Here is a 27,547-nt window from a genome sequence, read left to right as displayed (position 1 = left end):
AACAATTCTTCCAGTCACTCTCCCACACTAGAGACCTGAAGAAGACTCTGCTTCAAAACAAGTGAACTAAACTACCCTCTCTCCCTACTCCGTGGACTCTGGGTTGAAACACACACACATATGCAGACAAACCTGGTCTCCATTCCTTCCTTCCTTTCCCCATGCCAAATTCTACATTCCGTCAGTGCAGAAACTATAAATATAAAATGTACAAACTCAATCCCAAATCACGAGGGGGCTTTTCTTTGCATGACCACAACATAAGCATTAGTCCATCACTTTGGGATTTTTAGGATGCCTCAAAGAATGTTCAGAATTCCGGTCTTGCTCAAACCATGTCTTTCTTACTGGCTGGCAAGGTTCAGATGTTGAGTTGCAGAACAACCAGGGGGTTTCAAGTAAGAAGAAGACATTATCCTGAAGGGTCTCCATGTGAAAGATTTTCATGTATTTTTCCCTTTTTGCTTTCAGCCCAGGGGAAAAAAAAAAAACAGGGGTGGGGGGGGACTATGTGGGAACTTTTATGTATACTTGAACCTGAGGCAATTGGAAGTTGATCATAATCTCCCTGTCTCTAAACCCAAAAGAGAAAACAGCATTATTATGCTCTAATCGAGTCTATATTTCAGTTTCTCCTTTAGGTAGCATCTTGTTACATAACCACTTTATGCTTTTCAATCTGAATATCATTGATAACAATCTCTTGACAGATCATACTTCCGGTGACTAAGTTTGAAAAGGAATCATGCAGACCCCCTTAAGTGATCTTTTGAGCATTCCAGGGGGAGGGGACCCCGGAGGCTGACCAGTCACCCATGTCCTGGGGCAGGACCACACTCAAACTGTCCCCAAAAGATGAGAATCTCCTATTTTTCAAGTTTCTCCAGAGAAGCAGATTCCATGACTCCTGAGTAAACCCACCAGTGTTTCAACAATATTGTTTTCAGAAGAGAGCTGAGACCAGTATAAATTGGCTTATTATTAATTTGATGCTGCCTTTTCAGCCCTAGAAAACATACCCCCCCTTCCCTTCCCCATCAAGGTCCTTCTGCATTGTACCTGAAGGCTAAATTGTCTGTCTAGTTGTGTTAAAAATGATGAGGAAGTACACTCCTGAGAACTCCTACCTCAGTCTCTCCCATCTGTTTAATGGGAACATCTGCTCTGTCAACTCTCAGTAATATTGGAAGGACCCAAAAAGATAAGTGCCAGGCTGCACAAGTAAGGTATTATTTGTATCACTACCAAGCAGTCATCCTAAAGCTGAATCTGGAAACAGTTCCTTAAATTATTCTATTATAGGAAAGGCAGCAGAATACAACAGACACTAGTATGGCAATATGTAAATCAATGGATGTGTAACTGATGTGATTCTGCAATCTGTATACGGGGTAAAAATGGGAGTTCATAACCCACTTGAATCAAAGTGTGAAATATGATACACCAAGAACTATGTAATGTTTTGAACAACCAACAATAAAAATTAAAAAAAAAAATTATTCTATTATAGAAATAACATTGACTCCTGAAAAAATACTGTAAATAGAAGCCTAAGTTATTCCCAAGATAATATTTTAGTGTTTATATAAGCAAACTAGGTGATGGCAATCTCACAAAGCACCTGGAAAATGTTCTTTCCTGAAACTGAGGGCTCACACCAAAGAGCAATTGCAGAAAGCTGTATCCATTGTGTTGCAATAGCAGGTGCTGGAACCGGGTGACCAAGGATGGAGGCAAAGAAGAGCATCACAGATGAACTCCTATACACAAGAGACACCCATAAATCAAAGTGACTCAGTAAGCATCCATGTGAAAGAATAAGAAAAGACAAAGGGAAAGGTACTGAAAATAAAATAAGGCTATGATCTTACCATCAGATGGGATGGGATTTCAGCCAACAAATAAACACAAGGCACTCTGAAGCTAAGTGACAAAACGCCAACTGAAGGCAGAAAGATCATGAACACATTTTCATCCATGACACAGTAACTCCCTTATAAAGCCAATATTACAGAAGATAAAAGTACACAGAAGTTAAAATTTTCCTAGCCCATAATAAATCCAGTCAAAATAACCAAAGTGTCAAAAAAGACATGAATAATATAATTACATGATACTGTTAGTCAACTCTGACCATACAGACAGTGCCTTTATTTTTTTTTTTTCAAAAAAATGACCTCGATACATTTGTGAAATTGCACTATGTTAGGTCACAAAAGAAAAGTCAAAAAAAATTTCAAAAATTACAAACTTTATTCTTCGACCACAATGCAATAAAAAAAATTGTCAACATCTCAATTACGAATATCAATGTAAAAACTAATTACTAGCAAATACCACCCACCAGTACATTAAAAATAATTACCATGACCAAGGAGATGTTACGACAGAAGTTCGAGAATGGAATCCGAACTAAGAAATGTATTGTATTCCATCCCATTAATAGATGAAAGGGGAAAGCTTATAAGATAATTTATAAAGATGCCCCCAAAAGCATCTGAACAAAAGTCAACAATCCTATTTGACCACAAAAAAATAATCATTAACATAAGAGCAAATTAATATTTCCTTCCTTAGCATGATAAAACATGTTATTCTCAGCTCAAGTTCAGTGGGGAAACTCTAGAGGCATTTCCTTTAAAATCAAATACAAGACAAAAAAAAAAAAAACCTACTATCACTTTTGTTGGTTAACATTGCACAAGAGCTAAGAGACAATGAAATTGGACATGAAAGTGAAATTAAATACATAAAAAATTGGAAAGCAGACATTTAGTCTTTATTTTTTAATTATATTATCATAGAGTTAGAAACACAGAAGCATTGAGAAATACCCATAAGCAATAAGAGAATTTGGCAAGAAAGAATGGTGCAAAATGAATGCAACTAATTAGTTGCTTATATCTAGTTAGAAACTATAATGTGAGTAAATAATCCATTTGCAGTAGCAAAAACAAGACATCCTAGGGGTAAACTTAATAGCAAATGTGCAAGATGCATGTGAAGAAAACTGTGAGAGATTCCTGACAAATACAAGGTCAGATATGAACAGATGGAAAGATCTTCTTGGCTAGGGAGACTCAACAACATAAAGAAGTTGATTTTCTCTATGCTATTTAGCTAAATTTAATTCCAAAGTTAAAAATAATGATGAGGGTTTCTATTGTCATTGCTGTTTGTTTACTCAAAGTTCATGTAGAAAAACTAACAAATATGGAAAACCAGGAAACTCTGAGAGAAACAAAAACGGGATATTACATTTAAAGAGATAGTCCCAGGGCTGGGGTTGTGGCTCAGCAGAAGAGCGCTTGCCTAGCCATGTGAGGTTCTGGGTTCAATCCTCAGCACTACATAAAAATAAATAAATAAAATAAAGGTATTGTGTCTAACTACAACACACACACACATACACACACTCATATATACATTAAATAAAATAGATAGTCCCATGGGTTACTAAAAGTTGCAATGATTTAAACTATGGGGTAGTTGCACCTGATCTAAGAGATCAACCAAGGAAATAGAATAGACATACAGAAATTGATCTATGATAAAAATGGCATCTAAAAAGAGGAGGTGGGAGATTACTTTCATAAGGAATTAAAGAGCTGGGCGTGGTGGCACATGCCTATAATCCCAGTGGCTCAGGAGGCTGAGGCTGAAGGATTGCAAGTTCAAAGCTAGCCTCAGCAACTTAGCAAGACCCTGAGCAACTCAACAACATCCTGTCTCAAAATTTAAAAATTAAAAGGGAGGGTTGGAGATGTTTCCCAATGAGGAACAGTCCAGGCAACAGAAGCAAAAACAGATAATGGAACATAGATCAGACTTCTCAACCTTTGTGCATAAAAGAGCACAACATGCAAAGTGAAAAGCCAACTGAAAAACTGGAAAAAATATTTGCAAATCATATACCTCCTAAGCAGTAAGTAATCACAATAAACAAAGAATATCTACAACTCAACAACAAAACAACAATTTGAATGAAAAATGGACAAGGGACTTGAATACATATTTTTTTCAACAATGGCATTCAACTGTACAATAAACAAATGAAAAGGTGTTCAGCATCATTAATCATTAGGAAATAGAACTATATTTTACAGTGATATATCCCTTCCCACCCATTAGGAAAGATACTATCAAAAACACAGAAAATAACAAGCGTTGGCAAAGATATGGAAAACTGCAACCCTTGTGCACCGTTGGAAGGAAAATAAAAGGATACCACCTCTGTGAAAATCAGTTCAGAGTTTCCTCAAAAAATTAAAAATAACATGATGATGCAGCTATCCCACTTTTAGTACATATCCAAAAGAATGGAAAGCAAGGTTTTAATGAGATATTTGCTCATCTATATTCAATGACAGAAGCATAAATTAAAAAAATACGATGCGTACATGCATTGGAATTTATTCCATCCTGAAAGGAAAGGAAATCCAGTCACATAACAACACGTATGAACTCGAGATCATTATGCTAAGTGAAACAATCAAGTGAGAAAAAGACAAATACTGCATGATTTCACTTCTGCATTTTATGTAGTTAAATTCATTGAAACACAGAGTAGAATGCTGGTAACTGGGAATTGACTGTGGGAATTGTCAGCTAGGAAGTCGGTGTTCAGTGGGAATGGAGTTTTAGTTTTGCAAGGTAAATACAGTTCTGGAAATCCATATCACTACCACATAAATAGGTATACTAATGGACAGATAAACCATACAGTAAAAAAAATTATCAAGATGGTAAATTTTGTTACATTTTTTACCACTATTAAAAATTTTTAAATTATCTTAAAAAAAAAGTAGTGGTAAGAAATTAGATCATTAATTGGGACAAAATAAAGCAGGATCTACCTTTATATCTTATAAACAAAGTCTTATAAATGGATCTATACAAATGGATCAAATATTTAAATGTCAAAAAATCATATGGAATAGGAAATGTATTTCAATGATTCATTTTAAAAATTAATAAATCCAACTGCATAAAAATTAGAAAAATTTGCATGTCACAAGATACCATCACTTAAGACAACAGACATTGGCAAAATGTGAAAATCTGAAACTGATTAAACAAAGTGATAATCTCCTTAATATACATAGAATTTCAAGAAACCTGTAAAGAAAAAGATCAGATTCTAAAAGAATATGGGATATGTGTATTAATAGATAGGTCATCACAAAGGAAGCAAAACTGGCTTTTAAACATACAAAAAAGTGGCTCAGTCTCACTCAAAATTAGAGAAATGCAAGTCAAAACTATTTTAAACTATCACTCCTCACCTATCAGATTGGCAAACACCCAGAAGTTTGATTGCACACTCTGTTGGCAAGGCTGTGTGGAAACAAGCACTATCAACGATTGCTAGTGGGAGTGTAAATTGGTTCCGCCCTTTGAAGGGCAATTTGGCTCTATCTATCAAAATCAGAAATGCAAAATCCAGTAATCCCATCTGTGGGAATTAATACCACAGATAGACTTGCACAAGTGTAAAATGTCATATGTGGAAGTCTGTAACATGGTTAAGCAGTGAAAGTTTGGAAACAATTCAAATGTCTATCAGTGGGATCCCCGATTAAATAAATTGTAGTGTTATTTATCCAAGGGAATGCTATGCAACATTAAGCATGAGCATATTTTCTATGCACTGAGATATATGTAAGTTACGTCATGTCTTTTCCGGACTCTCTAACGGCTGTCCATTGCTCTAAGGGTAAAAGCCAAAATCTTGTACTTGTTTACAAATTCCTATATGACCTGACTCCCCTGTTGACTCTCTGACCTCATATGACATTGTACTGCACACCCTCTGCTCCAGCCACATTGATCTCTGCTGCTCCTCAAACATACTGCCACTTCAGGGCCTCTGCCCTCACTGTTCCCTCTGCCTGGATCACCACACTCCCCAAATCATCCCAAAGTTCACTATCTCACCACCAAGTGTTTGTTTACATGCCACTTTCTCAATAAAGCCACCCCTGATCATTCCATCTTAAATTAGAAGCACCCCCATTCCCAACCCTCATTATCTTTCTTTGTCAATTGCTCCCATTATGTTCTAACACAATGCGTAATTTACTTTTTTATATTATGTTTAAAGTCTGCTTTGTGTGTCCCTTCCCTAAGATATAAACGCTACAGGGCAGCAACTTCTTTCAATTTGTTCACTTCTGTGTCAGTAACATATACAGCAGTCCTTGGCATAGAGTAGGCACTGAATCGGTGTTTGTTTCCAAATAAATGAAAAATTCAGCATATGATATGGCAAGGAACCTAAAGTATATTTAAGTGAAAGAACACATGATAAAGCCCAGCAATGGTTTTGCATATAGTATTTTCAAGAAATAAAGAGCATTATAAAGATGTAATGATTCTCACTAACATCTATAATTGTAATGCATAAAAAATTAAAAAGCAGTAAAGAAAAAAGAATAAGAATTCAGTTTTGCACTTATGCACATAAAGAAACCTTTAGTTTTCTGCAGAGAAAATTAAAATCAGTAGTAACCTGTAGGGGGATGTATGGTCTGAGCATATGGGGCAACAGTGGTAGTGCATGCACTTTTATTTAAATTATGTGAGTGTATTATTCAAAACATTAATTTACTAAAAATAAAACTGATGGCATGGCTTCCAGACACAGGAAGATTTTAATTTAGCAGTTCTCAGTAGGGGCTGGGGAATATTCTTTGTCTACAAGATCCCCACCTATTCCCTGGCACTCTCCTGACTCAAGAAATTCTACAGAACATTTGGCATTGGGGTAGTTCTCACATGAAGCACAAGCAAAAATGGGCAGATCACAGAAACTAAAGCCAGGGCTTCCAGAAACACTGGGTACTACGTATAGCTGCAGTCCAACAGGTAGCCTCCTTCCGGCAGGATGTGAACAGATAGCAGAGACTTCATCTGCTGTTTCAGACTCAGCCGCACAAGGGAACAACACCACGGAAATGGTCATCTCTGACTAAGAGTTGCACACGTGTTGGATGCTTAGACTAGGTTTTGGACATCTAAAATGTTTACAGGCGTAACAAGAGTCGTTGAAGGAGCTTTGGATTTCTGGGCTCCTGGTGTTCATGTGCTGAAACCCTCCCAAATTTTCCTTTTGCTTTTGCCTGAGCACTTTAACCAATAAAATCTCTTTCCTAATTCACAGAGTAAAGATTGTTCCCATCACCAATCCTGGAGATGAGAACAGTGACTAGGAAATAAAATGTATTTTGGTGGAACCCACCCAACAAGACCACCCTGTGATGTCTTTTGGATGAATTGCAGTATTTGACTCTGTTATTCAATAAGCCTAGTAAAATTCTACAACTGAAGGGTATGGCAGAGGGAGGTGGGGGGACATGCAAGAAGGAACAGAACTTGCCAAATCCAGGATATTTTCAGTTTGAATAGCAATCTCAGTCTTATTAACTTTACATTGATTCCCAAAGGAAGGGGAAAATTTAATAAGGAAGAAAATATTCAATATTTTCTGACCCATCACTTTCTTGGGATAATAAATGTGAATTAAAGATACACACTCAATTCTTTTAACGTTCTATTAATTCAAAAAATAAATATTTCTTGCATTATCTCTATTTCTGACCTCTCAAGATCATTCTATTTCTGGAACACACTTTCTGATACTGTTCCTAATTGACTTCAACAATCTGTCATGCCTTTGACGTCTTCTACGCTACATTAGAATTAATAGCTTCATGGGTCCCTTGTGAGTTTCTTCTTTAAGTTTCCAAATACAATCCGGGGTTTCTGTTTCTCAGACTGGCTAATGAAAAGCAAGTCTGGGACTGGAAGATGGGAAAAACTGGAAGTAGTGAAGTAATCTTTTTAAATGTGCAAAAATGAAGCCCTGTCTGCCAGTGGGTTATAGTTGGCAAGTAGGTAGGTTTTTTATTAAATGGTTGGTTTTGTTTCTCCTTTTGTTTCTCCTTAGTATCGGTCCGTGTGGTAACTGAGTCACTATGACATCATGCTGCAGAGAAAAGACTGCAGGACACCCAGACGTGCATATGTTCATCCCTCAATGAGTCGCAACCTTGGGTCTATTCCCTAGATGTTGGAGGAAAGACTTGATTAATGGCAGGCTTGTTCAACATAAGAAAGAAACAAAGACCAGATTTATTCTTGGCATTCCCTTTCCTAGGGGCTTCATGTGTAACGTAATTAATTCATAGCTTTGCAGTAAGGCAGCATCAGAGGAGCAATTTAATTTAAAAGAGGTAATGCGCATGGAAAGTATAATTGAAAGATGCCCCTGCGTGGAAAGGTATAGAAGGAAAACCAAAGCGGAAATCAATCCCTTAAACTCAGTACTAGCTATCACCTGTCTTCCTTCCCTCCCCCTGCAGTTAGGTGTCTGAAGAGGCACAACGTTTGCTAAAAGAACAGAGATCTTTAGGAAACGCTTCGAGCCCCCGCTGAACCGGAGGAGAGTAGCTTGTTTGTGGATGAGACTTGCAAGTTACCTTCCTCTTGGGTGATTGCAATCCCCCCGCCTCCGGGCAAAGCAAAAGTCTTCCTAAGAGTGATAAGGGCACCGAACGAGCGGAGTTATTTCTGGACATTAGCAGCATTCCTCCCCAGGACACACCCTCGCCCTCTCCCCTCCCCGGCAGGCAGCCCCGCTCTTGCACAAACCGCGCACACGCGCCCCTCGGCGAGACGCGGCGCACTCGCGCTGCTGCAGTCGGCGGGACGCGGAGACTGACGCCTTCAGCGCAGCCTGCCGGGGGCCGGGCTGTTGGCAACTTTTCTTTTTGTGAACTCAGAGCTGAATTCAGAGTGAATTGCACGCTAAGAATCAGCGAGATCTGAAAATCCCCCCAAGAGGAGCTTCTTTGAGGGCAGAGCATATTTTTTTTGCCCCACTGGTAAGTGTCCGTTTTAAATGTGTGCAGAGGTGCAGGAAATAATGATCTGAGCGTTTCCGGCCGCAGCTTGCAGGTACTCTAGTGAAACGTACCCGGGCACGGAGGAGTGGGGGTCTGCCTTGTGGTGGGTTATCCTAATAGCTTCTTCTGAAGCCTCTTGCTGGGTCCTGCATCGGGGGACTTTTCCGTTGTTTGATTTGGGGTGGGGGAGGGGGACGATGTAAAGTTAAACTTTCCTTTTTTTTTCCCCCCCCCATTAAAAATGATGCTTTCATAGAAGGCTGTCTTTCTTGCTTTTATATGCCTGGAGCAGTTGCGCCGAGTGTATTTGTACTCTTGCAAATTTCTTTGAAATCTCTCTATCCCTGGTTGAAATAGAAGGAAACTTTCACAAAGCAATCAATTTCTGACAGCGTAAGAGCTACTTAGTTGTTGAATGAACTCTAGCTGGAAAAACTTTATCTCCGGCAAGTTTTGCTAATTTGTTTCCCTTTGAAAAAAAAATCTGGGCATTTTCACACCTGTTGCTCTTCAGTTGGCTGAAAGTTGTTTGCTTTCCTAGATCTCACTCGATTGCAGTCCTTTGTCTAAGAAAATCAAATGCTACTTTCTCCGCTTTTTCTCCTGGAAGCGCTTTGGAAGGGGTCCCTTGGTCGTTAGTTAGCATTCAGTTGGCTGTGGTTCTCCAGGAACAAGTGGCAGGCAGAATACAATGGGGAAGAATGCATTCCTGATAGCTCCTGTACCATGGAAAGACTAAGCTGAAAAACTGACATTCCCTCCTGAGTTTTTATGGAAAACATTGCTTGTCCCTGTTTTATAAATATGCAATTTTGGTGGACTCTTGAAATGATCTAATCCAGAAGGAACCAGCATGACTTTCAGAGCGATTTCTCCCATCTCCTGCTCTTACAAGCATAAAGACTCTGCCACCTGAGCACCCTAGAGTTTCTGAAGTCACCTCTCTCTTCCTTAGCAAGTGGACTACATTTGAAGGAAAGAGGTGATGTGCTGTGTAGCAAGGGCAGCGGGGAGAACCACAGGAGAAGTGGGCTGTCCTCCAAGGACCAGCCGGCTTTCAACTTTCTGATAATTAAGAAAAGCATTGGACTCTGGGATGTAGCTTAACATCCTAGCAGGTTAAGTTGAATTCCTGCCCACATGATAGAAAGACTTTCAAAAGCCTCTCTCATACTTCCAAGTGCAGCTCAGTGGAATGCTTGTTTATTTCTGTTGCTGATAAATCCATGGGAAATCTCTGCTGAACCCAGCAATTTTAAGAAGCAAGTCCTAGCTTATAATTGCCCGCATAATGGCAAACAGGTTATTTTCAGTAACCCAAGAGTCTTGCATTTTCTCCCCCACTGTTGTTTTAGAAGTTACATGAAGATATGAGCACGCCTTTGTGCTTTCCCCACCCCCAACTGAAATGGAAAGTTACACTTAGGTATCTGATGAAAAAGATTGTTGCCAGATACATTACCAGGCTATAAAATAACATTTCTGAAAAGATTATAGCTACTAGACATTGGCATCTATAGCTACTATATAATTTTTCATTGTACCTTAAGGAAAGAAAGGGAAGAGACCTACTTTGATCATTACAGTGTTTTCATTTGTTTGTTGTGTAGGTTTGCTGAGTCTTTCTCTGTCCCTGCCCCCCCCCCCCCCGCACCCCCATTGACAATCTCCCCTGGCTTAGGTGAAATCACAGACTAGAATTAGCAGCAATGATCTGTCTTTGGGACTAAAATTAGAAAGCACATGGGACATTTAGGCATATACTTCTCATCTCATACAAGATTCTGTAACTTCTCCTTTAAAACTCCCAGTTTAGCAATTATTATAAGATGATGCTTAGGTACTCTTTAAAGTAGCACTTTTATTTACACAAGGGTTTTTTTCCCCCTCCAGCTTTACTCACACTCTGCCAATGCACATTGAACATTGTTTCTCTGGGGTGCCTAAAGGCACACTCAACACATTTACCATCCCTTCAAAGTCCGTGTACTTAACTCTTTGAAGAGTTCTTTGAAAAAAAATTAAATAAATAAACAAACAAAAGGTCCGGTGGCACTTGCAAAACACAAGACTGAGTGCTCTGATGTGATGGCAGATGGCAGTCGCAAGAGCTTTGTGTATGCCCAGGACAAGCTTGGTGTCTCTTAAATTAATCATGAATTGAATAATTGATTTCTCACACCTTGGGCTGCACTTACTCTCCAGCTATAAATTTAAAGACTGGTTACTATTGAGGTCTAGTTCACTTGGAAATCCTTTCTAAGCTTATCCAATGATTTTATAGCTGGGTCAAATCTAATCATAACGCATGTTATGAAATGCACTGACATAAATTCTGGGCTTTCCTGGCTTTCCCATTTCCAAGACGACTTCAGTGACCTTCCCATTTGTTGGTCAGCTCCATAGATGGTGGGGACTGATGGATACAATGGGTTTCTGTAAATGTAATTAAACGTGTCTCTGCCAGCTGCCTGTGGTATTTGTGAATGTTTTCGTAAGAAAAAGCCGTTCTTCGGCTTTATCTGCCCACTGTGGTTTGTGGCATGTTGTGCTATTCTGCAGCCGTTGCAGTTTTTTCCTGAATGATTGAGCTATGATGTCATGTGCTATCTCAGCGCGGAACCTTTTCAAGGCTTTGCTGGGGTCTGTGTGCCTGAGCGAGGGGAGTGGAAGCTCCCTCAGAGCACACTTGGTAGCGACTCCCCGTCTACTCTAGCACATTCCATTGCCTGAAGACCAAAGCCACCAAATGATTTGCGGTCAGAGTGATTTGGGGCTGGTTAGAGATGATTTAAAAGGAAGGTTATGGGCACATGAAGTGTAGGGTAAAGAAAATATATTTTACTACTTTATTAAGACCACATGGCTCCAACTTGAACCTTTTTTTTTTTAAGATGGAAATTGTTGGCTGAACTGGCTCACAGTATTTTTTCCCCTTTTTTTCTCCTTTTTTAAAATTTTATTGCTTAGAGCAAAAAAAAAATCCTACTTATTACAAGCTTGACCTCACCATTATTTCTGAAAGTTTGAAAAACTTTTTATGCTGAAAAGAACAGGAAAACACAGGATCTATAATGGTTGTGCCCTCCCAGGGCCAAGGTCATTGCTGGAGAAGAGACCCAACTGTCTTCAATAACTTAAAGAAAGTTATCTCTTATTAAGCTTGGGAAGCTATCAGTTCCAAGTACCAATCTATTACCTTGATTCAGAAGGCAACAGAATATCAGGACTGGCAAACAGTATGTCATTTGATAAGTAGGAGAGATGATTTTGGCCAATCCCCTGAGGGCTCAGTATACCCAGTAATTAATAATGGGGCCAGATGAAACAGGGTTGATCTTTTCCAATGCACAAATGATGATAGGGCTCAGAGTCCCATGGTCCCTTCTCATTAGTGGTCCATGGGAACACACAACCCTTGGGCCCACAATTCATTTGTGAAACTAAGCTGCTATCTCCTGCCTCTCCCATGTGGACTACCAAAATTGGCACAGTAAACCACCTATTACCACTGAACAAGTTCCCCCAAGTATCCATCCAGCATGAACTTAAAGTATCTATTATTGCTTCACTCTATGGATCACTTCATCCTATCTCAGTCCTCAAGGTATAGGTCATAGTCTAGTAGTCCATGAAAAACTATCACATAGCTAACTCCAGCTTCCAGTTTGGTGTTATAAAACTGGTTAGCAGTTATCAATCTGGTGTCTGAGAACCATAATTGCGATGTAATGGAAGGTTGCTTGATATAACTCCAACAAGACTTCATAATTGCTGGTCTATAATTCATCTGAGCTAGTCTGATTCTCACAGTTTGAGTCTATGTGTTTCCAAGGGTTTAAAGGAGAGGTCAATGACTTGATCAAGGTCACACAGCATGTGAGCATTTGTTTGGCTTCAAACTCAGAACTTCTAACGTCAAATCCCATACTCTTTGCACTGTAGCAAGCAGCCCCCACAATTCTTAACCCCTATGGAACTCACTCTCTTCGTTTGCAAAAATGAGACATTTGGCCCAGAATACCATAGTCCATTCCAACTTAAGATTCTGTGTCTGATGAATCACCGGCTGGAAGAGACTTTAAGAAATCACTTAGTCATATTCCTTGTTTCCAGAAGGACTCTATCTAAACTATTTTGAAAAGAAAATGTAAGCCCTTTTCTGACAATCCCAGAACCTGGCCCCAGAGAGTGTCTGAGTGTGCTTTGGGGTGAGAAAGAAAAGAGACGGCAGGGTGTCGACCGATGTCTGCGATAGGTCTGGCCTCACCAGAAGTGAATGTTCAGTCCTGCTATCAATGTCTAAAGTAGGAGAGCAGAGTCACAAGCATGCTTTGCTGGCTGGAAAGGAGTGGGTTAGGAGACACAAAGATTCTTGCTCTCCTTTGACAAAAAAGCTAAGGGACTCAGTAATGATCTTATTTATTGAGGGCTCCTGGGGAGAGTGATGACTAAAATCAATGGTAATGTTTCTATTTAAAGAGATGGCAGAATCCACTTCCTTCATTGAGTGCCACAAGCAGAAAACTGTGCTAATCTAGCTCTTTCTTTGCTTATCTTGGAAGGGTTGGTGGCACCTTGGGCATAAGGAGAGAGGCTTCACCCTAAGATGGTGCCTTTGAGCCTGAGAGCCTCTCTCCAAATTTTCCCTTCTGTCTCAGCTCTATGCTCAGTAAGCTGAACAGTTAGGGTCTCACATCCTTTTTCCAGCAGCCAGACTAAGTTGTAAGTTTAGCCTCACCTTGCTCATGGTAATAATTTTAAAACATGAATCAGTCTCTCGTGTTCCACCTGTTTCACTGCCATGAAATAGATGTTAGGAAAAAGGCAATGGCTTTGGCACCAGAAGTCTTTTGAGCATCTATTACAACTCTGATTTACTAATTGAACTTAAATGAGGCATTATTTACAAGGCTCAGTTGCTCATCTGGAAATGGGCTAACAATACTTGAAGCTAAATATTCCTGAGGATCTAACAGAGGAACCCAGGTTGACATAGTATATAAAAGTTAGTTGACATCATTATTAACCGTAGTCTAGTTTCAGGCCCTTCCTATGTCACATGAAGTCACTATGTCTCTCTTTATTCTGCACCAATTCCATTCCCAAGCCAAGACAAGAATTATAGCCATTTTTCCATGCCTACTATGTGTCAGGCATATAATCACTTTTAATCTTCATAAAAATATTATAAAATAGATGTATCATCCCCATTTTATTGTCTGAAAACTGTTCTAACATGAAAAATCATCTGTCCAAGACCACTTAACTAATAGCAGAGGCAAAATGGAAACCAAATCTCTCTTGTTCCAAAGCCTACATGACTTCAGACCTATAAGGCTCTAAAGAATTGGGGATTTTCCCATATAGCCCCCATGCTCTTGGCTTCAGGTAGTGGTCCGTTGAGTAGTCTCCTTAGCTATTTTGAGTCTAGACCAGGTCCTGGGGATTTGCCTGATCCCATCATCTTAATATATGTCTTGGTCTGTTAGTGCTGCTGTGTGGCTTGGAAACAACAGAAATTGATAGCTCACAGTTCAGGAGTCTGGGAAGTCCAGGACTAAGTTCAGACCCACTGGGTGCTTGGTGAGAGTGTGCTTTCTGGTTCATGGAATGGTAACTTCTGACCATGTCCTCATGTGAGGGAAGGGCTAATGAGCTCCCTTTGGCTAATTTTTTATAAAGGCACTAATCCCTTTCATGAGGACTCCACCCTCATTACTTCTGAAAAGGCTCCCCCTCCTAATACCTTCGCCCTGGGGGTTAGAATTTCAACATATGAATTCTAGGGCTGCACCAACACAGGCTGCAGCAGTCAGCTCCTCCTGGCCCACTCTCTACAGTCTCCTTGTCCAGTCCTTGTTCCTAGGTGGCTTGCTGGCGCCTCTCACGCTCCTCTTCCACTCCCCGCATCCTCCTTTTTTGGAGTACCCTACATTCTCTTTCCTACCTTTCTCTCAGAGCCAGATAATTCCCCATAAGGATCATGTGGCTCTCCTCAATTTGCCCACTCCATGACATTAGTTCATCAAATAGGATGTCATTTGGGGCACAAATGCCCTCTTCCCTCCCCAACATATTCACTACTCTCCCTTCATTAAAAGGAAAATGTTAGCATGATAAATGTGGCCACCACATCTCTCTACACATCACAAAATGGGAATAGTCACAACCATTAACAACCATTGCAGGTCATCTGGCCTGTTACTTTTATTTTACAAATAAGGAAACTGAGTCCCAGAGAAGCTGATCACTTACACCAAACCATAGCTCTGGGAGAGAGACAGGGAGGAATCCAAATCCAATCAGTATTGTTTTCAAAATAGTTTGAATGCAGTATTTTATTCCAACTACATCCTCTAGTTGTGTGGCCCCTGGATCAATGTTGGGGACAAAGTCTGTTTCATGCCACAGGAGCCTGTTCAGACTCTTCAGATTCACAAGAAATCTGTTCTTTGTTTGTTCTGTTTTGCTTAACGGATATCCCTTCTGCGGAACTTAAGCCTGTTTTCTCCTCAAGAGCAACTGGTCATTCTCAACCAATTCATAGATCCAAAGACTTAAGTCTGTCCTTAGTCCCCCTTCCTTTGGGTTGAGTGAGACCAGATCTTTTTTTGCTTTTTCTCATAGTTCTTCTTCTCCAACAATTTCATCATCTTTATTTCTATCTGTTGAACTATATCCAAGTACTCCATGCCTCTCGAGCGACTGGGAAGTCCAGAACGGGACAAAGATGTCTCATAAAGGTATGATAAAGTGACGATGACCTCACAGTTCCTCCCAACTGTGCTTCGGTCGGTGCAGCCAACTTTTGCACTCATGTTTTAAATGATAGCTGGACGTCGTTGGCTTGTGTCAAGCTTATTATCCTCATTTGGCTAGAGATCGCTTACGTTTGTGATAATGATCATTTCCTCCATGGATCATCCAGAACTTTTTCTACTGAGCTGTTCTTTCCTTTTGTTCCTCACTGTTTCTCCAATTCATCAACTCCCTGGGACCCTACTCCTATTCTTGCACTTCTTAGTTCTTGACCCCAGCTACTGTCCCACATAACTTAGCACATTTTAAGTCCCTGGAATTCACTCATATAGGACCCTTGAGACCCCTTGCCCCTCCAACCTCTTCTCCTTCATGGCTCCAAGATTTGAAAAGCAAGAAGACCATCTCCCAGCACCTGGCCCTCCCGCCAACCATCAGACAGGGTTAGGAACTCTGGATAAAGTAAGAGACCATCAGAGAGTCTTCCAAGAAACACGCAGTTCAGGGATGTAGCATGGGTAAATTCACAGATAACAAACCATGCTCAGATCTGTCTTGGTGGAAGTCTCCAAGATTTCACTTTGGCCTAGAAAGATGATCATTTCAAACATTCACATTTATAAACCACCTTTATCTTCATGAGCAATCCTTAGAAATACATTATCCCCAGTTTACAGACAAAAATCTAAAGCTCAATAAGGTTAAGTGTCTTCCAACACCACCCAGTGAAAATTAGAACTCAAGTTTCTCATTTTCAAATTTTATGTAGGTTACATAGAGGAGGAAGTGGAGTCTGGAAGAGAAAAGTCTTTGGGTTCAAAGCAGACTAATAGCATGGTTGAAAATTTATGTAGAACACAATTGAAATTCCTGTGTTTGTCAATGTGTTCCATTCACTGCCTCTTACTTTCTCCTTTTCAAATGCTGGAAACTTCTACACAAGAGGTTTGACTCTTCCTGCTCTTCCTCTGAAACATCCAGATTGTGATACTAAGACGAGAAAAGAAAGTGTACTCAGACAGCAATAGCCCACTACAAAGAAACCCCGTTTCCCCCACCTTGGTCTCTGCTGTCCTGTGGTACCCCGAAGAGAAATAAATCTTAAACATAAGTCTCCTCAGTGATTGGCAGATGTATACCTTGCCCTATCTTTAGCAGATGTGAGAGCTCTTTGAGAAGACAGCAAAGTGTTTGGGGCTAGAGAGAAAGGGATGTTTGGAGCCTTCTTAGAGACCAGCCTTAGAATGTTGGCCATATACAAAACCTTAAGTTTTGTTGAAAGAAACTGTGACCTGTTGTGTTATAAATCAGGGAGCTATGGTATGATACAAACGTTAAGTAACTTGGTGAAGAATCTGAGAACATTATGGCAAAATTCTAAACCCTATCCTTAATTAGGTCAAGTTAAACTAAAAAAGTGATGGGGGTGTGGGCAGGGAGCCCATTGTGCTAACCACAGTGCAAGTCTTGCTTTGGGGTGGAATTCATATCCAGATTGCATTGTCTGACTTGAGAATAATATGCAGGAAACAATTTGGGTGTTGTGTTTTGGGTTGTTTTTTTTTTTGATTTTTTTTTTTTCTCTTTTGGTTTTGATATTTAAGCTACAGGGAATTTGCAATCCAGGAACTGGTTTTGCCGTGTTGACAGTTGTCACAGCCAGCTCGCTCACCAGCATGTCCCTGTTTAAGATCTTGCTGCTGTTTATCGTAAAATGAAGTACAAAATATGCTCCGTAGGGCTTGCAATACACATGTGCTAGCTATTACTACCAATATGAATATGTACCGAGCCATTAATCAGGGCACCAACACGTCCTGCCAAAGCACTTTGAAACTGTATCTGCTGAAAAAGCAAAATTCCCCTGCACTAATGAACACTTTTGGGAAAGCAGGGTGGTTCAGACGGTCAACAGCGTTGAACTCCTTCGTACAGAAAGCAGGTGATCCAACAAAACCTGGGAAATCTAAGTGCGACTCTCATAAAGATCTTTGCTTTAATGTAATAACGGCTAGCCTCTACTGAGTTACGATCAGGAGTCTCTTTGCAATCATTTTCTCCTTTAATCTAATAATCCTGTAACAGAAATTGTTATTATCCTAATCAGGAAACGGAAGCTTAGAGAAGCTAAGCCTAGGTTCAAACAAGGATTCAATGACAGAGCTAGGGAACGAATCAACTGTACCTGACCCCAGAGCTTGTGCTTCCTGGAGGCCATTCTTCTTTCAAAACCTTTTAGTGCCTCCAGAGAGGAGAATGGTTACATAATTAGTCTCATTTTCTTCCACTGACAGACAGGGGTTCTTGGGATGCTGAAATCTTTCGAACATTTGTTGGCATTGACTTTGTCCCAAGAGTTTAGACGGATTATGTCATTGAAAGTACCCAATGAACAAATAGGCAGGTTCTGGCATCCCTATTTTGCTAGTGAGTAACCTCATATTCTCTCCCACCATTCAGCATTGCTCCTGAGACCCAAGGGATTGACTTAGTTTCTGTTGGACTATGGTAGGTGAGCAGGGCCAAAATACCTAACATGCATTACTGGTTGTGCCCTTTAAATGCTATTCATGTCCCTCTTCTCAACTTCCCACCCCAATATATCCTCTATGTCACCAAGTTGTGCTTAATATACAGATATAGTAAGGGATTTGTGAACTGCACCATGCCATCCAAAATATCACTTATAGGGAGGCAGGATGGAGTAACGGTTAAGAGTTTAATCCCTTTATGCAAACTGATGGATGGGAGTTGAAATCCCTACCCCAACATTTCCTGTGTGACTTTGGGCCAGTTACTTAACTTCCCTGGGCATTCCTTTTCTCTTCTTTAAAATGGGCCTGGGCTGGGGATATAGCTCAGTTGGTAGAGTGCTTGCCTTGCATATGGAAGGCCCTGGGTTCAATCCTCAGCACCACACACATACACACACACACACACGCACACACAAACACACGCACGAAATAATAAAATAAAATGGGCCTAATAATAGTATATTTCTCCTGAAATTTATGGGAGAGCTTAATTAGTTAATGTATGATAAGCATTGAGAAAATACCTGGCATGGAGTGAGCACTCATTAAATGTTAGAAATTGTTGTTATCATCATTATCAATATTATTATTGATAGCTTTTCAAATTAATTGGATATGGTTAGATGTGCAGAGTGAGGCCATGAAACAGATTTTCTGAGTGCAAACGGAGCTGCTCACAGGGGGCTCGTGGGAGGCTGAGTGCTGACCTTGGCCCCATTAGCACGGTTCTCTAACCAGCTCAGGCACGGGGCTATAATGAGGATTATTGAAGTAACATATGGAAAAGTCTTTTAGTTAGCTCCTGGGAGAGGAAAAAGGCACTAAATAAATACAAGGAATTATTAAAAACTAGGAGACGACCTCACAGGGACGCTGAGCCTTGTATGTTATTTGCTATTCTAAGAAGAAACTGGGGCAAAAAGCCAACTTCATCACCAGGTGACAAAGTGGTCTTCTGGCTGCTCTTCAAGGGACAGCAGTATGTCACTTTGCCTGGGCAACTCCCAGAATATCCCCAGCATCCTTCTGACTATAGGCAGCACACCTGTCCACCAGGAAGAGCTGAGATCCCCTGCTGGGTGCCATGCCCGCCTTTCTCCAAAGGCTCACTCCCAAGGAGGAGAGCCAGTGGGCAGTATGCTAAGTTGCAACCCACCAAGTGGAATACTGATGGTGAATTCCCTTTGGTATCAGTGCACATTAGAGGCCACCAGCAATCTGCTTGCACAGCAGGATTCCAGACCCTGCATGGGCCAAGCCCAGGGCTTCATGGCCAAACCTTGACAAGTATGTGGAGAGCACATGTCTCTGTAATTTTTAAGCTATCAGTCCATCAGTCCCTATTTACTACTTTACCACCCACCCCTGAAACATTCTTCTCTCCAGAACCACTCTTAACACTAAAATGAAACATAGTTAAAGTGGTCTCCAGGTATCACTTGTGAAACGGTGTATATGAGGCCTCCAAGAATGAATCAAGATCTGGCCCACCGCCACCACGCAGCTTGAGGCCTCTGGCTTCCCCTCCATATCAGTGGCATAAAATTAATTTCCATAGCTCCGAGCTATGATTATAGAAATAGTCTATCTTTCTTTACCATGAAATAAACAGCATCTTGGCCATGAAGTCTTAGGAGACAAGGAAAATCTACTTAAGCCTCATTATTCCAGATCATAGCATTGCATGCTATAAAATATTTGCTCACACCTTTCTGGTATTGCTACTATTTAAAAATACTGAGAGCTTCTCCATATAATGTTATAAATATAATTAGAACCTCAATCTCAAAACTACTACCAAATTTTAAGGTACTTATTTTAATAGCATAGGAAACCAATGCTTATGCATAAAAATTATGAAAGCATCACCTGTTTTCTCAACTTGCACAGCAAAAACAAGTTTGGGAATGAAAAACAAAAAAAGTTCACTAATCAATAGGAAAAAAAAATGGTCTTATTTCTCCTCCTTTCTTCAACCAGATTCAAAGGTGCTTTATTACTCATAGAAGTTCTGAAAAAGTAAAAGGATTATAGTTAAAATATTTTCTCTGACAGTTAAGATGTCAGAGGATCTTAGTTTAGTTCTTCAGAAAGATCAGGGGAACAATATTAAATACACAGAATGTGTAAGAATCTCTAGCTCACTTATTACAATGGATTATATTTTTCTTGTTCGTATTTTTTTTCTTTTTCCTTCAGAAATCAGGGCTAATGGTTGAAACCATTAAAGAAAATGATGTTTCTAAGGCTACTAGGAAGAGCAATCCTAACAGAACACCTCAACCATATGCCTATGAGCAACCTGACCTCTAATGGAAGGGGTACACATGCACTTAGACATAGTGACCAAAAAAGTCCTGAAAGTTTTTTGGAGCCCTTCCCTGTAATCATTCTATTACAGAGCACTCCCCAAATTGAGGAAATCCTGTGTATTTAACATTGAAAAGAAAGAATCACAGACTTATGCAGATTGTGTGCCTAGAGTATGCAAGGCTGCTTTGAGTCTCCATTTTCTCCTCCCCATCCATCTATTAAGGATGGGGTTCCTGATAATGTTTTAAGGTGATGTGGCATGATCTCTCCCGAGTTCAGGTTGGTCTGCTTTGAAGAACTAAGTTGCTCCATAGAGCACCAGAGGCGGTTCTTACCCAATAACACCATCTGCTATTTTCTTCTGCCTTGGTCTCACCAGAGCCACCCAGGGGTTCAGACAAAGGAGAAGGCTGAGCAGCCCACAGTAGCTACTAGAGAGTTGTTCTCAGTGTAGTAGCTGCTTCAACTTTTAAATTCTCTCTCCAATCATTAGAAACAGCTGTTTAACAGCTTAGAGAGGAAAATTAGAAATCTATGGCACAATGGGGGAAGAAAATGGGCCATCTCCCTGTAGAGAGATTGGAATTCTCTATGAAGTCATAAGGGAAAGCTTTTTGGGTCCCTTGGTATGTTCATATGAGATAATGCTTTCAGGAAATGAAGCATAATTACCATTTGCCTTTAAGGTGAGAGACTGGCCAGGGGTGAGCACCAAGCATCTGCCTCAGGGTTTCTTCAGTATTACCTTATAGGCCAGTATGCCCTTATTTTTATTCTTACCCAAACTTGGGGGAACACACTGGTCCTGCAGTATGTTTTAGCTCTACCCAACCTGCCATAACTGCAGCTAGAATGACTGCATTTTTGGTTTCTTCTTCAAGGCAGCTCCCTATCTGCAATGAGTTATTGATGCAGTTAGTTAAGTGCTCATTATCTCTGTTCTTCTGTACCCAGCCCCACCAGAGTAAAAGATGTCTTGTCTTCTCCCACATATTCAGGCCTTCCTTGCATGTCACAGTTAACTTCTCTCTTCTCTCCACAAGATTTTCAAGATCCAGTTCCTAGGGTGCTTGGGGATGGAACTCAGATTCCTTTGACCTCTGCAAGAATCCTGTCATGCATAAAAGGCATCCTGCTTTCAGGACACATGCTCAACAGAGCCAAGAGCTTTCCTATAGGCTATTGCTGAGTTGTTAAGGAAACAACAGAATTCGACCCTAACATGTCACATTCTACATACCCCCATGGATGAGGCAGTGTGATAAGTGTGATATTTTTCATCCACTATCTGAAGTAAGATGAGTTAATCTCTGGCTGGTGTGAATTATTTTCAGCATCTCTCTGCATCAGTAGATTCAGTTTTAAGACTACATATTATACCAGCAAAGGCAATGCATGCCTAAACTTTGGTGTGGGGCTTTATGTATTTTACTCAATAATATGAGCTAACTGTCAGAATTTCTTACACAAGCTAATGGAGGAGTTCACTGTGGAGGCACAGAAAGAAAATTTAGAAGTCCCTTGGCCCAGATGTCCTAGCAAATTGAGAGGCTGAGGCAGGAGAATAGAAAATTCAAGTCCTGCTCAGCCATTTAGCGAAACCCTGTCTCAAAATTTAAAAAAAGGCTGAGGATGGAATTCAGTGGTAGAGAGCCCTGGGCTCAATCCCTTGTACAAAAATGCTAAGTCTTTGACTCTAAATGTATGCAAGGATATGGGATGATATGATGCTATCTGTTTTGTTAATCACATGAAGTGTAATTCTTATTGCAACCATGTTTTAGAAAGTGCACAGTGACCTCACAGCAATGAGAAACTCCACGGGTAGAGGAGAATATTACAAACACGCTAACACATAACCCAGGTCTAGTGAAGCTGCTCTGAAATAGGAGCAAAGATAGAAGACTAATACTTGGTTGCATACATCCGAAGTTGGAGACTTAACTCCTTAATTTGCTTTTTGTGCCTCCACAATGGATTCCTCCTTTGGCTTGTATAAGAAATTCTGACAGTTAGCTCACATTATTGAGTAAAATGCATCAAGCCGCACACCAAAGGTTAGACGTGCATTGCCTTCATTAGTCCTCATAGAAACCTTAGGAGATAGATACAAATAAAACGTGGGCTTAAGGGACTGCAGGAGTTAAGGATGATGAAATGAAGCATGTCTTTCAATAGAACATAATGGTTCTAAAAAGCACATGTTTCTTTTCATCTTTTATAATGATGCAGAGGTTGGGTGCTCCTTTTTTTAATATATATTACAGATTGAACCATACAGCCACATCTGCAGCCCTTTTTTGTATTTTATTTAGAGACAGGTATCACATGGTTGCTGAGGGCCTCATAAGTTGCCGAAGCTGGCTTTGAACTTGCCATCCTCCTGCCTCAGCTGCCGGAGCTGCTGGGATTACAGGCCTGTGGGAGTACATGCCTGGCAGGCTGGGTACTCTTATGTTATCCTGTTTCCTTTTAGGTTTCTTTTTTGTACATTTTCATTATTTCAAATATATAAAATAATATTTGCTTACATTTAAAGTAGATATAAAGGGCTGAGGATATAGCTCAGTTGGCAGAGTACTTGCCTCACATGCACAATACCCTGGGTTCAATCCCCAGCACCACACACACACAGACACACACACACACACACACACACACACACGATATAATACAGAAGCTGCAAAAAGAAAAGTGAAAGTTCTTCATTTTCCCTCTCTCTTAGTCCTTCTCAGAAGATAACTTCAAAGTGACGTGCTTCTTCTGTGACCCTCCAAAAGTCTACTGCTCAATACTGTTGTGATTTTATTACATGGTGTGATTTTGATGGCTTCATCTAATATTATTCTTAAAGGCTTATAGTATTTTATTGTGTGGATACCAAAATTGAATAGCTGTTTGCTCTTTGATGGAAATTTAGGGCAATCTGAATGTTTTCCTATGACTTTTTTTAAAAAGTACTAAAATTTTCCCATGACTTTTTTTGAACGTGCCAAAATTATCAATTGTGTTTTTTATGTCTTTGGGGAAAAAAAAAGACTTGTGCAAGTATATCAAAGCCTAACATCCTAGAATAAAACTACTGGGTCTAATGCAGATGCATCCTAAATGGTAATGTTGCCAAATTCTCTTCCTGAGACTTTTTACCAATTTGTAGTTCCATATTGGTTACAGCAGTTTCCATTCTATGAGTGTGAGATTTTATTTTATTTTCCTTTTGGGAAATATACATAATGCCCAACATGAAAACTCCTATGCCTATCCCCCACGGCCACCTCCTCTAAGAACTCTATAAACCCTTTATACATTATATTTGTATAACAATATTATAAAGTAGAACAATGCTTTTTGAATGTCCCTTTCTTTCCTTCTTTGTGTAGAGTATGTATATTCTGATTTTGTTTGCCAAAAATATCAGTGTGCTTACAAATGACTTTCTGAAGATGGAGTGATACAATCCAAACTTTGGAAAATCAGATCCTGCCCACAGCAGGTTGGGGATGCCTTTGGAGAATCATGACTTAACTTAGCTAATTGCAATTCTAAGATTGATGCAAGACAGCAAAGGGCTCAAAGATGAAGTCAATTTTTCCTGAAGTTAGGAATAAATCTATAAATTCTGGTTGTATGAATTGCTGAAAAACTATTGTGCAGGGATCAATAAATCACTTCAAAAGCAGCATTAGAAGGCCGTTCCATCTCCTCAGTATACCAGTTACAATAACATTATTAGGCTCCAGAGTGCTGGGCAAACTCATTTCTTCAGCTTTTAACATTGCAGTAAATGACCTGGCAGCAGATTTAACATTTTCTTTGTAATGTCTAAGGTTAACTCTTTAGTCATTGGCCAGAAAATCTCTAATCCCACCAGAATTTTAGAGCTATTAAGTACTTTAGTAGTTTCTAGTCACTTAGAAATCATAATAATGCTTTACAGGAAGAAGAGGTGGGGGGAGAGGGAGGAATTTTCACTTCTCAGTGACATAAGGGTATATTAGAAAAATGGGAGTTCATGATTATGAATATCTGAGTGCTGTGTATGCTTGAACAAAAATATAAGTTTTGCATCTTATTTAGAAGAGTTGCTTCTGAACAAAAGTGAATAGCTAAAAGTAGTGATTCTGCAAAACCAGAATTGGTTTTGCTTTGGTTTTCCTTTTCTTTTGTTTTTTTTTTTTTAATTGATACACAATCCACACCTTTTCTGGAGGCCAGGGTCTCAGTGTTACAATGTCACATAGTGTGACTGTGGCAGTGAACTCCTTATACAGACAAAAAGACTTTTCTGTCCGACAGACATTTTTTGGGTGTGCTAGTCCCATGCAAAAAAAAAAAAATCAGGACTTTTCTCTTCCCAAAGAAGAATATTGAAAAATATCAGAAAGAATATCAAAAAGTTGGAGGAAAGTATAGACTTTAGAGGAAACTATCAAAATACATGTACAAAATAAATTTTACAAAAAATTATTCTCTGATTTAATAATATTTAAAGTCTTTTTAATGCTCTCAGATGGGCTTTTGAAAAATTAAACTACAACTCATTGGATTTGAATTTAGCATGTGATTTCCTAACACAAACACTTTTAAAGCTAGAGGATCCATATCAATGAAATAAAGCTCAACCTTGGGAAGAAAAATTGGAAACTTGAATACAAAGCAAGTAACCAATGACCATGATTAAATATTGAAAGCTTTTCAATTAGAGGTAATACTCTAACATCACATATGGATTCAGGATTTTGTGCCAAGTATGAAATCTTTTTTAAAATGTATTTTGTGAGGCACACTATTTACAAAAAACAGGAAAACATTTTAGTGTGTTTGTGTGGATGTAAGCTCCACTTAAAAGCTAATGCATCCCCAATAAGCCATCCTAATTAAAAAGCCCCTGGAGATCTCAAGAGCTATCTTGATTAAATTAGGCTAATCTAGTAAATGCATCATCCTTAAGAGGCTTATGCCACTGTTAATTATTCAGCGCACCAAGCATTAGATGTTTTGTCCAACTTTTATACATCAGCCGTCAATTGTTTACTAGAAGAAAATTATAGAACCAATCTCCTTCACAGCAGAATACATTTAGCTGTTTATCGCCAGTGATTTTTTTTTCTTTTGGTGCCAGGGATTGAACACAGAGGTCCTTAACCACTAAGCCATATCAGCCACATCCCCAGCCCTTTTTACTTTTTATTTTGAGGCAGGGTCTCACTAAGTTGCTGAGGCTGGTTTTGAACTTGCGATCCTTCTGCCTCTGCCTCCCGAGCTATTGGGATGACAGGTGTGTGCCACTATGCCCAGCAGCCTGTGCCATTTTTTATTTAATATTTATTTTTTAGATGTAGATGGACACAACACAATGCCTTTATTTTTATGTGGTGCTGAGGATCGAACCCGGGTCCCACCTGTGCCAAGCGAGAGCTCCACCACTGAGCCACAATCCAGCCCAACCTGTGCCATTTTTAAATGCAAAAAAAAAAAAAAAAGTCGCATATTTTTTATTTGCTCTCCAAGCAAGGGAGCTATTACAATTTCCTAGAACTAGTAAATATCATATGCTAAAGCCTTTTTCCCTAACCCAGCCTCCCTCTGGCATCCCATAATAGTTTTAGAGGTTTCTGGGGGGGGGGGCGTGGAACTCATGTTATTTTTTGTTGTTTATTACCAAGTCTATAAGTACCTCTGAAGCCACTTTTTAAAAAGTTGTGTTTGGTGAGATCCCAATCACATGGAGCATGCAGGGTACCAGCACCGTGTGGTAAGAGGTAGCCAATTTGGGGAGGAGGGGTGCGCTAATTGCAATCAGAAAGGAGAATGCTTTCATCCTGACCTAACAAAATCTGTATTTTTCAAAGACATAGATTTAAGTCTGTGTCTGGTTATAATGTTAATTTTCACTCTTTAAAAAATCCAGTCTATTAGAACGAAATGCCAGCCTTGGGTAATTTGCCCTGAAAAACTAACTGAAATGAAACGTGCCATTTTATTCGTTATTCAAATGGCCAAATAAAACAAGGCATAATTAGTCCTGACTTCCTGCTCTCGGGCATACACCTGAGGCCCCTCCCTGCTCGGCAGAGGCTCCCCACAGCACACCTGGCTCTGAGGCGAAGCATGGAGGCGCCTTTCCTGGAAAAATGGTTCACTTGTCCACAAATTTGAAAGTATGTATTTAATCCAAAGCTTTGGGGGAGGTGAGAGATAGAGCTTAGAGAGTTACCTGTGTGGCTGCCATCCAAGGTGGTTGCAAAGCAGCATTTGCAAGGTGCTTGAGAGTCTGTCAGGAACTTGACTCAAGGAATATGTCACATGTTAAATCCAGGGAGTTGTGTGTATAGGTATGTAGGGGGTGTGTGGGGGTGTGTGTGTCTGTGTGTCTATGTGTGTGTGTATAAAAATGTCACTCCACATTTTTTATGAAAGCATTCACTGTTTTAACCACCTAAGTTGCTTCAAGGCCTTTGAGTGCAAACTGCTACCCATATAATTCCTCCCACCTCTAATTTTTCACTATTCAGTGAAAACAATTTTCTCCTCAGTGGATATTTCATTTATTATAGCCCTCCCCGGAAAGCTGACCTCTAAATATGGACTTCTAGAAGGTACACAAAATAACAAGGGAAAAGCATTCAGACGGCTTTGAAAGAGTTGGCTGAGGAAAACCTTACCTTGAAAAAAAGGAAGATTGGGCAGGTAGCTCCGTGCTCGAGTGCTGGCTTAGCATGCATGAGGCCCTGGGTTCCATCCCCAGCAGCCCCCCAAAAGAAAATTCTGTATGTACAATTATGACAGGGCCAGTTTAGAGTTCAGGTGCATGTGCTTTATGCTGTTTAGGTGCTTGTTTTGTTGTTCCTGAGAGAACAAATTAGCCACATTTGAAAGTCATCAGATTAGAGCAGAATGGAACACTGAGAGGAAGCCAGGAGCTGTCCCCAAGCCTCCTACAGGTCAACCCTGAATTCCAGCAGCTGGAGCTGCCCCCTTCCCTGAGCAACTGAATGGCTGAGCTGACAGAGTTTCAACCAGGGAAGACCA

General features: G+C 40.0%; 1 protein-coding gene across 7 annotated transcripts in view; it reads left to right on the top strand.

The window, feature by feature from the left end:
• Palld (palladin, cytoskeletal associated protein) overlaps positions 1–27,547 on the top strand; it is a 375,619-nt gene that overhangs the window by 109,784 nt on the left and 238,288 nt on the right. Inside the window, exon 1 of one of the 7 annotated variants that reach the window (XM_058580370.1) lies at positions 8,684–8,885. The exons of the other annotated variants lie outside the window; for them this stretch is intronic. The gene's annotated coding sequence lies outside the window, so the exon portion shown is untranslated. Of the gene's footprint in view, positions 1–8,683; positions 8,886–27,547 lie in introns of those variants that run through there. 7 annotated transcript variants of the gene reach the window in all.

This window comes from Marmota monax, unplaced genomic scaffold (genome assembly GCF_021218885.2).
Source record: "Marmota monax isolate L192 unplaced genomic scaffold, Marmota_monax_Labrador192_F-V1.1 WCK01_AAM20220418_F8-fsc00040, whole genome shotgun sequence".
NCBI classification, from domain to species: Eukaryota; Metazoa; Chordata; class Mammalia; order Rodentia; family Sciuridae; genus Marmota; species Marmota monax.
Note: the sequence above shows the minus strand (reverse complement) of the source record. Positions and strands in the feature narration are given on the sequence as shown.